We start from the raw sequence: 12,615 nt of genomic DNA, 5'->3' as shown, positions 1-12,615 counted from the left end.
TCTTTTGCCCAATTCCATTCCATGCTGATATATTCTTTTTTCTTTTTCTTTTTTTCTTTTTGGAGCGGAGGATCGAACCCAGGACCTTGTGCTTGCTAGGCAAGCGCCCTGCCACTGACCTAAATCCCCAACCCCTGATATATTCTTAATAGAATTAATAATGACTAGCATTGACCGGGCATTCCCCCTCTGCCTGGCCCTTGTTCTTCATATACTTTGCCTGTATTATCGTTGATTCCCTAGAGCAACCTTGTGAATAGTCAGCTCTGTTATAACTCTATTTTCCAAGTTTGGAGGGGGGGGGGCGCTCAGAGAAAGTTACTAATTTGCCCAAAGCCTCGCAGATAGTAAGTAGCACCGCCTAGCTTCACAGCCATGTAGCCTGCTCTGGTGTCTAGCCTTTCTCTCCAGGCACCAGCCTCTGCATTGTGAATTATTGTAAACATTCAACAAATTCCCCGCTGAAAAGAACATGGAGTCAAACTTTCCCTTGATAATTCTTGGGTTCATTCTTTTATTGTATGCACTGAGCAGCTAGAATGTAACAGGAATTAGTGGTACAACCTCTGCCTGGAAGGGATGCTCATGATGCCTAGTGAAAGCTGATGTGCCGGGCCTCCCCAATGTGGGGATAGTGACCACTTTACAACTTTCCGGGTTCTGGGGTGAAGCTTCTCTAGGGAAAAATCTGAGGTCCTTCTGGCTGCATCCCTACAGAGACCCCCTGAGCTGGGCAGTGGTGGTGCAAGCCTTTAATCCCAGCACTTGGGAGGCAGAGCCAGGTAGATCTCTGTGAGTTCGAGGCCAGCCTGAGCTACCAAGTGAGTTCCAGGAAAGGAGCCAAGCTACACCGAGAAACCCTGTCTCGAAAAACAAAACAAAACAAAACAAAAAACAGAGACCACCCCTACAGAGACCAAACGAGGTCAAAGGACCCTCATTACCCAGCTTCTGGAGATGCAGTAGAGGAAGTATGGGCGCGGGGAGTGGGGTGGAGGTGGGGGTCAGAGGCAGTAGGCTGCGAGAGAAGACCTCTCCACACAAGCTCGTCTACAATGCTGGGAAAAAGACTTCCCACGGAACCTTGGCTGGCTGCTGGCGTAGCTCACAAGCTAAATCCTCCAGGCTGAGGCCAGCAAAGATGCAAAGCCCTGCAAGGAGGGGGGGCCCAGGCACCACCCTAAACCGGAACCCCAGCGAAGCAGGGAGAAGCTGGACTCAGTACTAAGAGGCCTTCAGAACAAAAGGCAGACCCACGTGCAGACTCTTATGCCCTTCCCGGTCCCTGAAAGCCTCCTCTCTGGCTTGCTTATGACGGACGCCTTTATTCCTCACCATTAGTATCTCCCCGCCAAATATTTTCAAATTCCAGGCGGCGTTTGCCTCTAAACCTCTTGAAATGAGATGCCTCCTTAGGGAGAGAGCCAGCGGACAGGCGAGCCCGCGGCTGGGGAAGGTTTGAACTGGCAGGGGAGGGTGGAATCCCAGGGGTGCACAGGGAAGGAGGCCCTCCCAACAGGAGCTGTGGGAGGGACGCTGCTTGAGGACATCTCCAAGATCTGCGGCCCAAGACATCTGGGCAGGGAGCAAGGGCAGAATTGAGCAGTGACCTCACAGGTCCCCAGCCAAGGAGTTCACCCCCATCCCCAAAGATCACCGCATCGAGTACCTGGTGATAATGAGTCACTGGGATGAACCCTAAAGAGACAAGCGTGATGATGCACTTCGCCACAGACTGCTGCCCCACACCCCTGCCTGTTGGGTCCCGAGAGATCTGTGAGTTCATAACCCCCAAAGGTCAAGCTTCAGGGACGCTGAGTTCTAATCCTATCTGTGCCACGGATATGCTGTATGGCCCGGGCCACTCTGTCCAGTCGCAAACCTTCCACCTAGCATGTCGTGCTGTGGACAGTGGTAGACAGCAGGAGTCGAACCTAAGAGGAGAAGCCGTGGGGTGTATACAGTTTGAGAGCTGGAAAGACAGAAGATGAAGTAACCTAAATTCGACTTTGATGGATAGGCGCTGCAGAAGTCGCACGAGCCAGGGGAAGCTGTTCTTGCGTTTAGTCCAAGACTGTAGAGATTGCTCACAGTGTCCAGGCACAGCAGAGCATGACGATGGAAAGGGAAGGCCAGCCCAGGGCAGCGGGGCCCATCTACAGAGCCCGCCGCCGAGGCTGAGAAATCCCTCGCCTGAGCAGCCTAATTAATCCACAACAGCAGGGGAGAGAGTGCGGCGGCTCTTAGAGAAAGGAGTTAATTAGCAACGCGTTCGGGGGAGACAATTAAATTACAGCAGACAACAGTACGCTTGGAGGACCCCGGAGCCCCCTATGCCGATCGCCCAGACCACGCGTGGGGGTGGCCTTTCCACCTAAGCCACCAGCGGCGCACGGCGGGTGGGCGGGCGGGCGAGCGCTGCAGTGCTCGGGTCTGCCGGAAGGGGGCGCCGCCGCCCGCCGCACCTGAGGCCACCGCCTGCAGGGACCGTCAGCGTGAGACCTACCCCAGGAACCAGAGAGCCTGCCGGTGTTCACCTCGCCAAGTCACAAAGGGCTTTAGCCTGGAAAGGGAGTGCTCTGGGGTCTAAACTCATGCTACCAATCATGGGTAGCATCTCTGCATGGGTCAGGGGGCAGGCAGCCTGTCCGGAAGGGCGGGGACCCAGCCGCAGGTTCCCGGGAGCTCGCTCCTGGCCTGAGCCCTCGCTCTTCATCAGGTATCCTCCCTCGCTCACTGCTACCCACCCGGTGGCTTTGTTACAATAGAGACCTTTCTTGCTCTCGCCTAGCCCCAGGGCTGGTGAGTCCTTGGCTTAGGGAAGTTCACCCCATCATGACCACAGCGCTGTGCAGGGCGATTAATTAATTCACCTTGTTCTGAAGAAGAAACCCCGGCTCAGAGAGGCTGAGGAAGTGGCCCAGAAACACACAGTGAGTGGAGGAGGTTGACGTGCACATTCCAATGGCCTCTGAGCCCTTCCCCAGCCTCTAGCCTGATCTTAGCCCAGACCACTAATGCAGAGCTTCTTCACATAGGTGCTAATTAAATGAGGACTCCAGGATGGAGGGCAGATGTGTTTCCTTGTTTGCCAAAGTATTGAGAGAGATGTGGGAATCGCATGAGATGGTACGTGTGTGAACTCCCCGGCAGTGCACTGGGGCCAGCAGAAGGCGGTGTCCCTGACCCTTGACAGTTCTGGGAACCCCTGGGGAATCTTGTTTAAAAACGCGGCAGGGCCTCGCCACTCTGCATTTCCCACAAACGACTCCTGCTCAGTTTCCACCTCCCACCCGGTCTGCACATTCACAGTCACCCCAGGAGTTTCAGAAGTTACCGATGGGTGTGGATGAAGGGGGAGGTCCTCCCTCCCAGAGAGTCTGCTCAAACTGGTCTGGGTGTGACCTGGCATGGATTTTTTTTTATTTTTTTAAACGAGGTCCCAGAAGGCTATTGCTCGGCAGCCGAGCCTAGAGCTCTCCGTGGGTGTATGTGAGAGTGAAGGCGTGAACAGAAGGGCCTTATCACAGGTGTGAAGGACAGAATGGACGTGGAGGCTGAGTCACCAGAGAGGTGGGGCCCGCTGTGAGAGGAAGCCACCTGGCTGCTGAGGTGGGGCTGACAGCCATGGTCCTGACCCTTTGCTCCCACCCAGCCAGGATGGGGTGAGGCCCGGGACAGGCTGGGGGAGCCGCAGAGCCGTTTGGCAGGTATTCCCCAGGATGTGCCCTAGGAAGGCTTGTATTCTGGGTGTCTGGGCCGGCTGCCAGAGGCAGGCAGGGAGCTGGCCGATATGCTGACTGACTGTAAGTACAGAGCAGAAGGCTGGGCTTGGACTGAGGCCAGCTCAGCCAGCCCGGCCCTCGGTTTATTAATCCGCACAGTTCACTTGCGGTGATCACTTAGTGATCAGTGCTATTGAGCACTCACCACAGGGGGTCACAGTGAACTCCTTTACATTAAGGCCCAACAATCTTTTAATGTCGACGGGAGCAACCCAACTAACGAGGAAACAGGCCCATCGGGGTGATACCACTAGCTAGAGTCCTACAGACCGGGCGGAGGCCTGACACCACCACATTCCCTCCCCCATGAGGCCTCCGTTCCTGTTCCTGCTCTCTCCTTGACTGAAACACTACTCCAGGCAGTCAGGGTGACACACAACTGTAGTCCAACTCTCAGGAGGCTGAGGCAGGAGGATTGGAGAGAGCTCGAGGCCAGCATGGGCTATAGAGAGAAACCCTGTCTCAAAACAAATCAGGATTAGGGCCACTGAGTTGCTCTTTCTGTAAAGGCACAAGCTGCCAAGCCCAGGGAGCTGAGTTTGATCTCCTGGACCCACCTGATGGAAGAAGAGAAGCAACTCCTAAAAGTTGTTCCCCCAGCCTCCACACATTTGCTGTGGCATGCAGGTATGCACACACACACATGCACATAAGAAAAAAAAATTTTTTTTTTTTTTGGTTTTTTCGAGACAAGGTTTCTATGTGTAGTTCTGGTGCCTGTCCTGGATCTCGCTCTGTAGCCCAGGCTGGCCTCGAACTCACAGAGATCTGCCTGTCTCTGCCTCTTGAGTGCTGGGATTAAAGGCATGCACCACCACCACCCAGCTAAATAAAAATGTGAGTGTTTGTTGCTGCTGGAACCAGCAAGCCAGGATGTGTGGGTGCCTTTGCTGGCAGCTGCTGAGGCCGGATGACAGGCACTGCTGTTGGGTAATGCAGGAGAGCAGAGAGTCACCCAGCAGGATAGTCTACCTGAGAACTCTCCCAGTGTACCGGCATGGCGTGAGGGTGGGGCATTATCAACCAACCAATAGGTTGCACCTGTTACAGTACTTCCCTTTGCTCTCAATTTAGCAGGGAGCTGAGGACTCTGGCCTTCCTCACAGGGCGTGACCCCAAGGTTATCAAAGTGCTGATCTTTGAAATAAAAGAGTCAGGCAAGTAGGAGGTCTCAGCTCTCCAGACTTTACACACCAACTGTGTGTCTAAGGCCTACTGAGAAGAGACACATCAAAGGTGTCATCGTCCCCCCGGTGCCCCCCTCTGATTTAGTCATCATCCTGGTTTGGTTTTATTGTCAACTTGATATAACAATTGTCACCTGGGAAGAGCAAACCTCAACTGAAGAACTCCCTCCATCAGGTGGCCTGTGGTCATGAACGTGAGAAATTAACGTATGGGAGAGATTAATGGAGGAAGGCACAGCCCATTGGGGGTGGTGCCACCCTCGGGCAGGCGGGCCTGGGCTGTGGGAAAGGCGGCTGAGAAAGGTGTAGGGGCATTCCTCCGTGGTTTCTATTTTAGTTCCGTCCTGAGTTCCTGCCCTGACTTCCCTCAGTGATGGATTGAGACCTGGAAGTGGAAACCTCGTAAACCTGTTCCTCTTCTAAGTCGCTTTTGGTCACGGTGTTCATCACACCAACAGAAAGCAAACTAGAACTATATCCTTTTACAGCATACAGCTAGGTCAGGACCTAGGACACAAACCATAGTGACCATTTAAGGAATCTGTTGCCCTGAAATAACAATGGCATTGCTTTGGTCAGGTAAGGTAGAGAAAGCATTAAAACCTCCAGAAGTGAAAATGGCCAAGATCTGAGAATACACTGTGTGTGTGTGCACGCGTGTTTTGTTTTATTTGGGGTCTCTGGGGGGGGGGGGGTTGCTGATGCTGAGACAGGCTTGAATGTAGCCCGGGTTGGCCTTGAACTCCTGATCCTCTTGCCTCCACCTCCTAAGTACCAGGACCACAGGCACACAGCACCACTCCCGGTACTAACTCAAACTTTTACCACAGCCAAGCTTTCCCAGGGCCAGAGGGGCTTCCCAGTGGAGAACACTTCAGTACTTGAGTCAAACCCAGGGCCTTTCAAACGCTAGGCAAGTACTCGGCCACAGAGCTGCATCCCCAGCCCTACAGAACACGAGTCTTTGAGAGGAGCAGATGAACACCCGGAGGGCAAGGACCACATCTGAAGATACTTAAGGTTCCTCAAAGTGGAATCTCCTTGGGGCTGACCTGTGCCGTCTGGTGCCTGCCTTCCTGACTCGATGCAGCTGAGACCTCTTTTCTTTTGAATGAAAACAGCAGCAGCAATAAAAAGAAGCGAGGCCGAGTCGGGTCCCACTCATCCCAATCCTCCTGTAGCCGGCAGGTCAAGGAGGCCCATCCTGGCTACAAGCAGAATGGGCATCATCACTGTGACCGGACTGGGCTCATCAGCAATGTAACGTGGGCTTCACCACATAGCCTGTAAAATGCTGCAGGAAAGAATCACAAACCAGTACAAGGTTCACATGCTTCTACCTACACCTTGGCTTGATGAGCATCTATTGGGAAAGCCTTGAAGGAGGCTTCCGCCTCGGTTTACCTTGACCTAGCTGCCTGCCAAAGTGCAGGGACAATTGCTTGGGCCAGGCCTCTGCTGCGTCGTCAGGCTGGGTACCCACGGCTGGTGGTTGGTTGGTTGTCGTGTCCGCTGCCCTTCCAGTTTGCTTGGGGGGATATTTGTGTGCATTCCCTCAACAGAGAGAGGCCCAGAGGCCTGCTTAAAACCCGAGGGCAGCGGGAGGAGACATGCAGAGTGAAGCACTCCCAGGAGACTCCAAGGCCTGATAGCCAGGCTTCCCTGCATGTCAAAGGTGGCATGAGACTGCCTTATGTTTGCGTATGCCTTCTTCCTACTTCTTCCCCTAACTTTGAGGTAAACAAGCCCAGGGAATCTTACCTCAAAATATGACACCCTAGGGGCTCAAGAGATGGGTCAGAGCGCTTGCTCGACAAGCATAAGAACCGAAGTTTGACCCCTAAGCCCTCCGGTAAAAAGTCAGGCAAGACTGCTGGTGCCTGTAACCCCAGCCCTGGAGAAACAGGCACGGGCAGAGCTTAGGAGCTTGCTCACCAGCGAGGCTAGCCAAACTGGCGAGACTCTTTTCCTGTGAGAGAGCCTGTATTAAGGCTACAAGATCGAGAGCAACAGAGGAAGACTCCTAGTGTCCTCTTGCTCCAGCTTCTTCGTGAGCACACCTGTGTGCAACCAGTGCACGCACACACACACACACACACACACACACACACACACACACACGAGGCACCCTTGGATGCTGACTAAAGACTCTTAGCTGACAGCAGACACTGGAAGAAGCTTTGTTCCATTATCCCTTTATCTGATGAAAGCCCAGACTGTCCCTTTCCAAGGAGTTAGTGAGTTCATATTCTAGAAAGGGAGGCTGAGGAACGGCACATTTTGTCAGAAGCTACATTCTCCTTAGACACTATTACCCTTGGATTTGCCTGCATCCCCCCATCCCCCACCTCCTCTCACCCCCACCCCGCTCCATGCCCTTTGCAGAAGGGCAGAGAAGCCTGCACCTGGCTGGGTTACCTACTGAGCCAGCGCGCTTCTGAGATTCTCCATTCATACATGGAATGCCCTTTCTCCTCACAGTCTGCTCTCTGTTCATTCCAATGAACCTTCAGAGGTCAACGAAAGCTCTCCTCTGGCCCCTCCAGGGTCAATTTATTCATTTTAGGAGAAGTGAATGGAGATGGTCACTTTCATACAGCTCTCTGTGAAGACATGGCTTACTATCGAGTACTGTGGGGGTCCAGCCCCTCAATAGTCCCCTCCCAGGGTCCGGGAAGAATCTACAACCAGCTGAAAATTTAATCTTTGATGAAAAGAAATGAATCTATGTACATGAAACTTCTTGGTCCATATACTTCATTATTCTGTATCAGTTCTCTGTCTACATATCTTCTACTCTGCTTTCATGCCTAGCTCCTTTCTTGCCTGATTTCTCTCTACATTTATCTGCTGTCCCCTCTAAGTTCTATCTTAATTCTCTCATCTTTGTTCCGCCCCATCTAGGTTCTCATCCATCTAGTTCTTTCCTATATCAGCTCCTCTCCCATCTCCTTCTCTCTCATCTTGTTCTTCCTCATCTGGCTCTTCCTCATCTTCCATCTTGTTCCTCTAGTACTCTCTTCTAGTCCTTCAATCTAGTTCTTCCCCATCTCAGTCTGTTCCTCTCCAGTTCTTACCCATCTAGTTCTTCCATTCTCTTTTCTCTTCTCCATCTCATCCTCAAGTCCTCTCCCTCAAATCCTCCTCCAAGTCTCCTTATACCTCTCCTTATCCCTCTTAGTTCTCTCAAGTCTCTGAGGTATTGAGTTATAAACCCAAGCAATAGCAATCCTCTGGCCGAGCAAGGTCACCAGGCTTGAATTTTTGCAGGGTCCTAAAGGCAGACAAAAGTTTTCCTCAGGGAGTGATTATCAGGTTTTCTTCCAAAAAAGGGAGTGATAAAGGAGGAGGTCCACTGCGAGCTAATGATCGGTTAGTATATCAAGAAAAGGGGATTTATATGCTCAGTCTACATTCCTTCAAGTGGTTAGGTAAGAAGTTAGGAGTCTATAATGTTAGTAAGGCTGTATAAGAAAGGAGGGTCTCAGCCGGGCAGTGGTGGTGCACGCCTTTAACCCCAGCACTCGGAAGGCAGAGGCAGGCAGATCTCTGTGAGTTCGAGGCCAGCCTGGGCTACAGAGTGAGTTCCAGGGAAAAGGAGCAAAGCTACACAGAGAAAGCCTGTCTCAAAAAAACAAAACGAAAAACAAAAACAGAAAGGAAGGAAGGAAGGAAGGAAGGAAGGAAGGAAGGAAGGAAGGAAGGAAGGAAGGAAGGAAGGAAGGAAGGAAGGAAGGATGGAAGGAAGGAAGGAGGGTCTCACCTAAAATTGCACAATAAATAAAGCTATCTACTTGACCTAGGAGACAGGTGTTGTTTCCATAACTTCTTAGTTCAGGAGATCATTTGGCCTTGGATGCTTGATAGATATTTTAGATAAATACACTGTTAGGAGTTCTTGGAAGCACACAAGAAAATCATCTTAGGAACCGGCATATATATATATATATATATATATATATATATATATATATATATATATATATATATATATATATATATATATGCTAAAATATCACCAAGACTTCTTAAGCCATGGCTTGACCTTCGGAAAAGTCCTTGACCTTTCCAAATAGTAGCTTTTGTGATAGTAACTGGGTTCCATTACATTTTCCTGCGGCTTGCAGCAGCTTACCATCAGTAGGTCAGAGCAGATCTCCATTTTTCAGAGCTTCTGATTTCTTACTACCCCCAAATGAAGAGTGCCAGGCCCTCCCATGGGCTTACCCAGTGGGCAAAGCTTGAGGACTATTCCCAGAGAACAGAGGCCACAGTTCTGCTGTTACAAGGGCCTCTATCAGGAGGAAGGAGTATTCTTCCAAGGCCACTGCAGTTCTTGAGATAAAAACTCGATAGGAAAATTAAAAGCATCTATTTTTACTCTGAGGCTCTTAGCCACTCCTGAAAACCTTGCAGAGAACACAAGCATTCATCCTGACCGAGGCCCTCAGAAGAGCCAGCCTCAAAATCCCACTTTCGGTTTTTTTGGTTGTTTTTTTTTTTTTTTTATTCCCCCTCGTTTCCTATCAGCTTCCACCCACTCGCTGTGTTCACTTGGTACGCCATGGGCTTTTCTCACTTTCTTGCTCATCTCCAGCTGCTGAAATTTGGGGCAGGAATCATGCAGACTTTTTTTTTTTTTCAAGCAATTCTCTAATGTCTTGCATAACCAACCCTCAGAAATACAGGGAAGCCACGTGTTCTAAGAATGAAGAGGGATTCTTAGAGGAGAAGCCAAAGTGGTCACGTGTGGACCCACAGAATGCGTCCTTCCAGGAAGCCGGGCAGAATAACCATCCTGGGTTGCCACTTGCTCTTTTGGGGTTAACTCTAACTAGACATTTTGGCAGTAGGGTCTCTAATTACCCAAGCGAGTGACAGCCTCTCTGAGGCTGAATTCCATTACAGGGTCTGCATACAGGAAGGCTGCCTTACTCGGCGATTTTAAGACTTAAGATAACATCCTTCCACGCTGTGATCTCAGGGTGCCCCCATCCTGTTCTCAACTGAAGTGCCCGAGGTAAAAGCTGCCGGGGCCAGGACACACAGGTGCTTCTTTCTCAGCTATTCGGACTGTGCTGTGCCACGGAGGCACAGACTTCCCATCTCACATCTCTTTCCCAGCAGACAAAAGGAAGGCCGGGACCGGAGGACAGACCTCACAGAGCACCAGAGCCTCTGTGTATCCCTGACTACTGACGGTGAAAATGTTCACTCGGCCCACAGCTCCTGCTAACACATGGAGAAACATCACCCCTGCTTGCTTGTGGGGAGAGACGTCGGAAAGGAAATAAAAAGCCGACTGACACACTCTAAAACGATTTTTTTTTTTAAAGTCACACCTTTCATCTCAGATGAAAGGACTGTTTTCAGAAAACTGACCAGCAAAGAACATGATGTCATTTGATCCTCGGATGCCCTTATTTTTAGTTAATAGAATCTGATGGAGGCTGGGGAGATGGCTCAGCGGGGAAGAGAGCTTGCTGCACAAGCTTGAGGACCCGAGTTCGAATCCCCAGCACTCGTGTGGTCCCGTGCATCTGTCCCCAGCATCAGGAGTGTTAGACGCTGGGTTCCTGAGACCAGCTGGCCACCCGTCTGACCCAAAACCACGGAGCTCCAGGTTCAATGAGTGGTCCTGTCTCAAGGGAATAAGGCAAAGCATGGCAGAGGGGAGGGCACCTGAGCACACATCTGCACACACGTGTACATACATGCATATACCACATACACACAGACAATTCCTTTTTTGAAGACTAGGGAAGTAGCTCAGTGTGGCAGAGTGCTTGTCTAATATGCAAGGCCCCGGGTTCAATCTTCATTCAGCACTCACATAAATAAATGAAGGTCTTACGTGGCAAACTGAGGCAAGAGGGCCACAAGTTCAACATCAGTCTGGGCTATATATCGCAAGACATTGCAGAGAGGAGAGGAGAGGAGAGAGAGAGAGAGAGAGAGAGAGAGAGAGAGAGAGAGAGAGAGAGAGAGAGAGAGAGAGAGAGAAAGGAAGAAAGGAAGGAAGGAAGGAAGGAAGGAAGGAAGGAAGGAAGGAAGGAAGGAAGGAAGGAAGGAAGGAAGGAAGATCTGAATGCAGGTGTTTTGTTGTCGTTGAGACAGGGTCTTGCTTGTAGCCCTGGCTGTCCTAGAACTCTGTTTACCAGGCTGGTGCCAAATTCACAAAGATCCACTTGCCTCTGCCTCCTGAGTGCTGGGGTTAAAGGCAGTTTTTACATGGGCATGAGTGAATATGCAGGCTGCAATCAGGTACTTATGAGAAGACTGACGACATGCTTCTCCAGAGTCACATTCCAGAGGTAAGATCCGACCGGACGCTGACATAAGGTCGCCTTACTGGAGCACAGACGATCCATTTTCTAAGCTCCTCAAGTGAGTCCTTTCTAGTCTGTTGATTTTACTTATGGCTCATCTAATGCAGCTACAGGTCTTTTCTAAAAAGCAACTTTTAAAATTGCATTTCATTCATTCGAGTGTATTTGGGATGGGGGTGTGTGCACGCCATGGTGTACATGTGGAGGTCTGAAAACAACTTCCGGGGGCCAGCTCTCTCCTTCTACCATACAGGGCTTGCTGGTCAACCCCGGCCTCCAGCAAGTACCTTTCCTCACTGAGCAGTCCTGCTGACCCCCAGCTACAGATCGCATAAAAGGTAACGCTGGGAAGAACCTCAGAGCTAATCAGTGCTTTCTCAGTCAGCTCAGAGGCTACACGTGACCTAACCAAAGTCACCAGAACAGTGGGTTGGGCAGGGACGGGGCTTTTTCACCCGGTGGTAGAGCAGTGGCCTGCCATGCCTGAGGCTCTAGGTTCAATCTCCAGCGACATGGAACGAAAATGAGACAGAAATGATAAACAAAAGCCAGTCTTTGGTGTCTCTGGCACCAGGCTGTGAACTGTGGTGGAAGCGTCCAAGATGTGGCTTAAACAGGATGTTCTCAAACAGGCAGGTTCTAGATGCCTGGATGCTTTCTCCCACAGGAGCTGTGTGGTGGGGTGGATGAGGAGACACAAGTCAAGGAACAGGGCTCTCCCATGCCTCACAGAATCTGTTCTCTGTGATCTCTTACTTTTCTGGACGCCACTTCTGGAGAAGGTGGTCTCTATTTCAGAAGGGCCTTTTTGAGTTATCTTTACCCATTTTTAATTCATTTTAGTGGCCTTACAATCATATTTCAAAGTCCCTCAGATCACTGTGTGGGTCAGAAATAGATCTATAGGACTTCTTCATACTGCCAACCCTGTAGATCTTTTCATGAGAGTAAGCTTGCTACACTCCCAGGATCAAACATGCAGGAAGAGTTCTTGGCTGGACTGGGATGCAGGGAAGACATCTCCCTGGTGGGAGCACAGAGGAAGGCTGACATACTTGCTGAGGACCCCTCTGCTGTAGAAAGAGCTTCAGATTACGTGGCTTTACCTCACCACAGTGTACAGCTGTAGCCACTGGCCCTGTGGTGTGTGAGGTGGAGCAGGCACTGGACGGTCCTCTCACTCTCCCCCTCCAAGCACGGCAGACTGCTCAGGCTGAACAGACTCCAGTACTCCGCATCCAATTCCATATCCCAGGTGACACAAAACGATGTTTGAAGCCTCACGCAATCCACACTTATTCTGGATTTCTTTCA

This window comes from Peromyscus maniculatus, chromosome 14, assembly GCF_049852395.1.
Source record: "Peromyscus maniculatus bairdii isolate BWxNUB_F1_BW_parent chromosome 14, HU_Pman_BW_mat_3.1, whole genome shotgun sequence".
Classification (NCBI taxonomy): Eukaryota; Metazoa; Chordata; class Mammalia; order Rodentia; family Cricetidae; genus Peromyscus; species Peromyscus maniculatus.
This window is presented reverse-complemented; position numbering follows the sequence as displayed.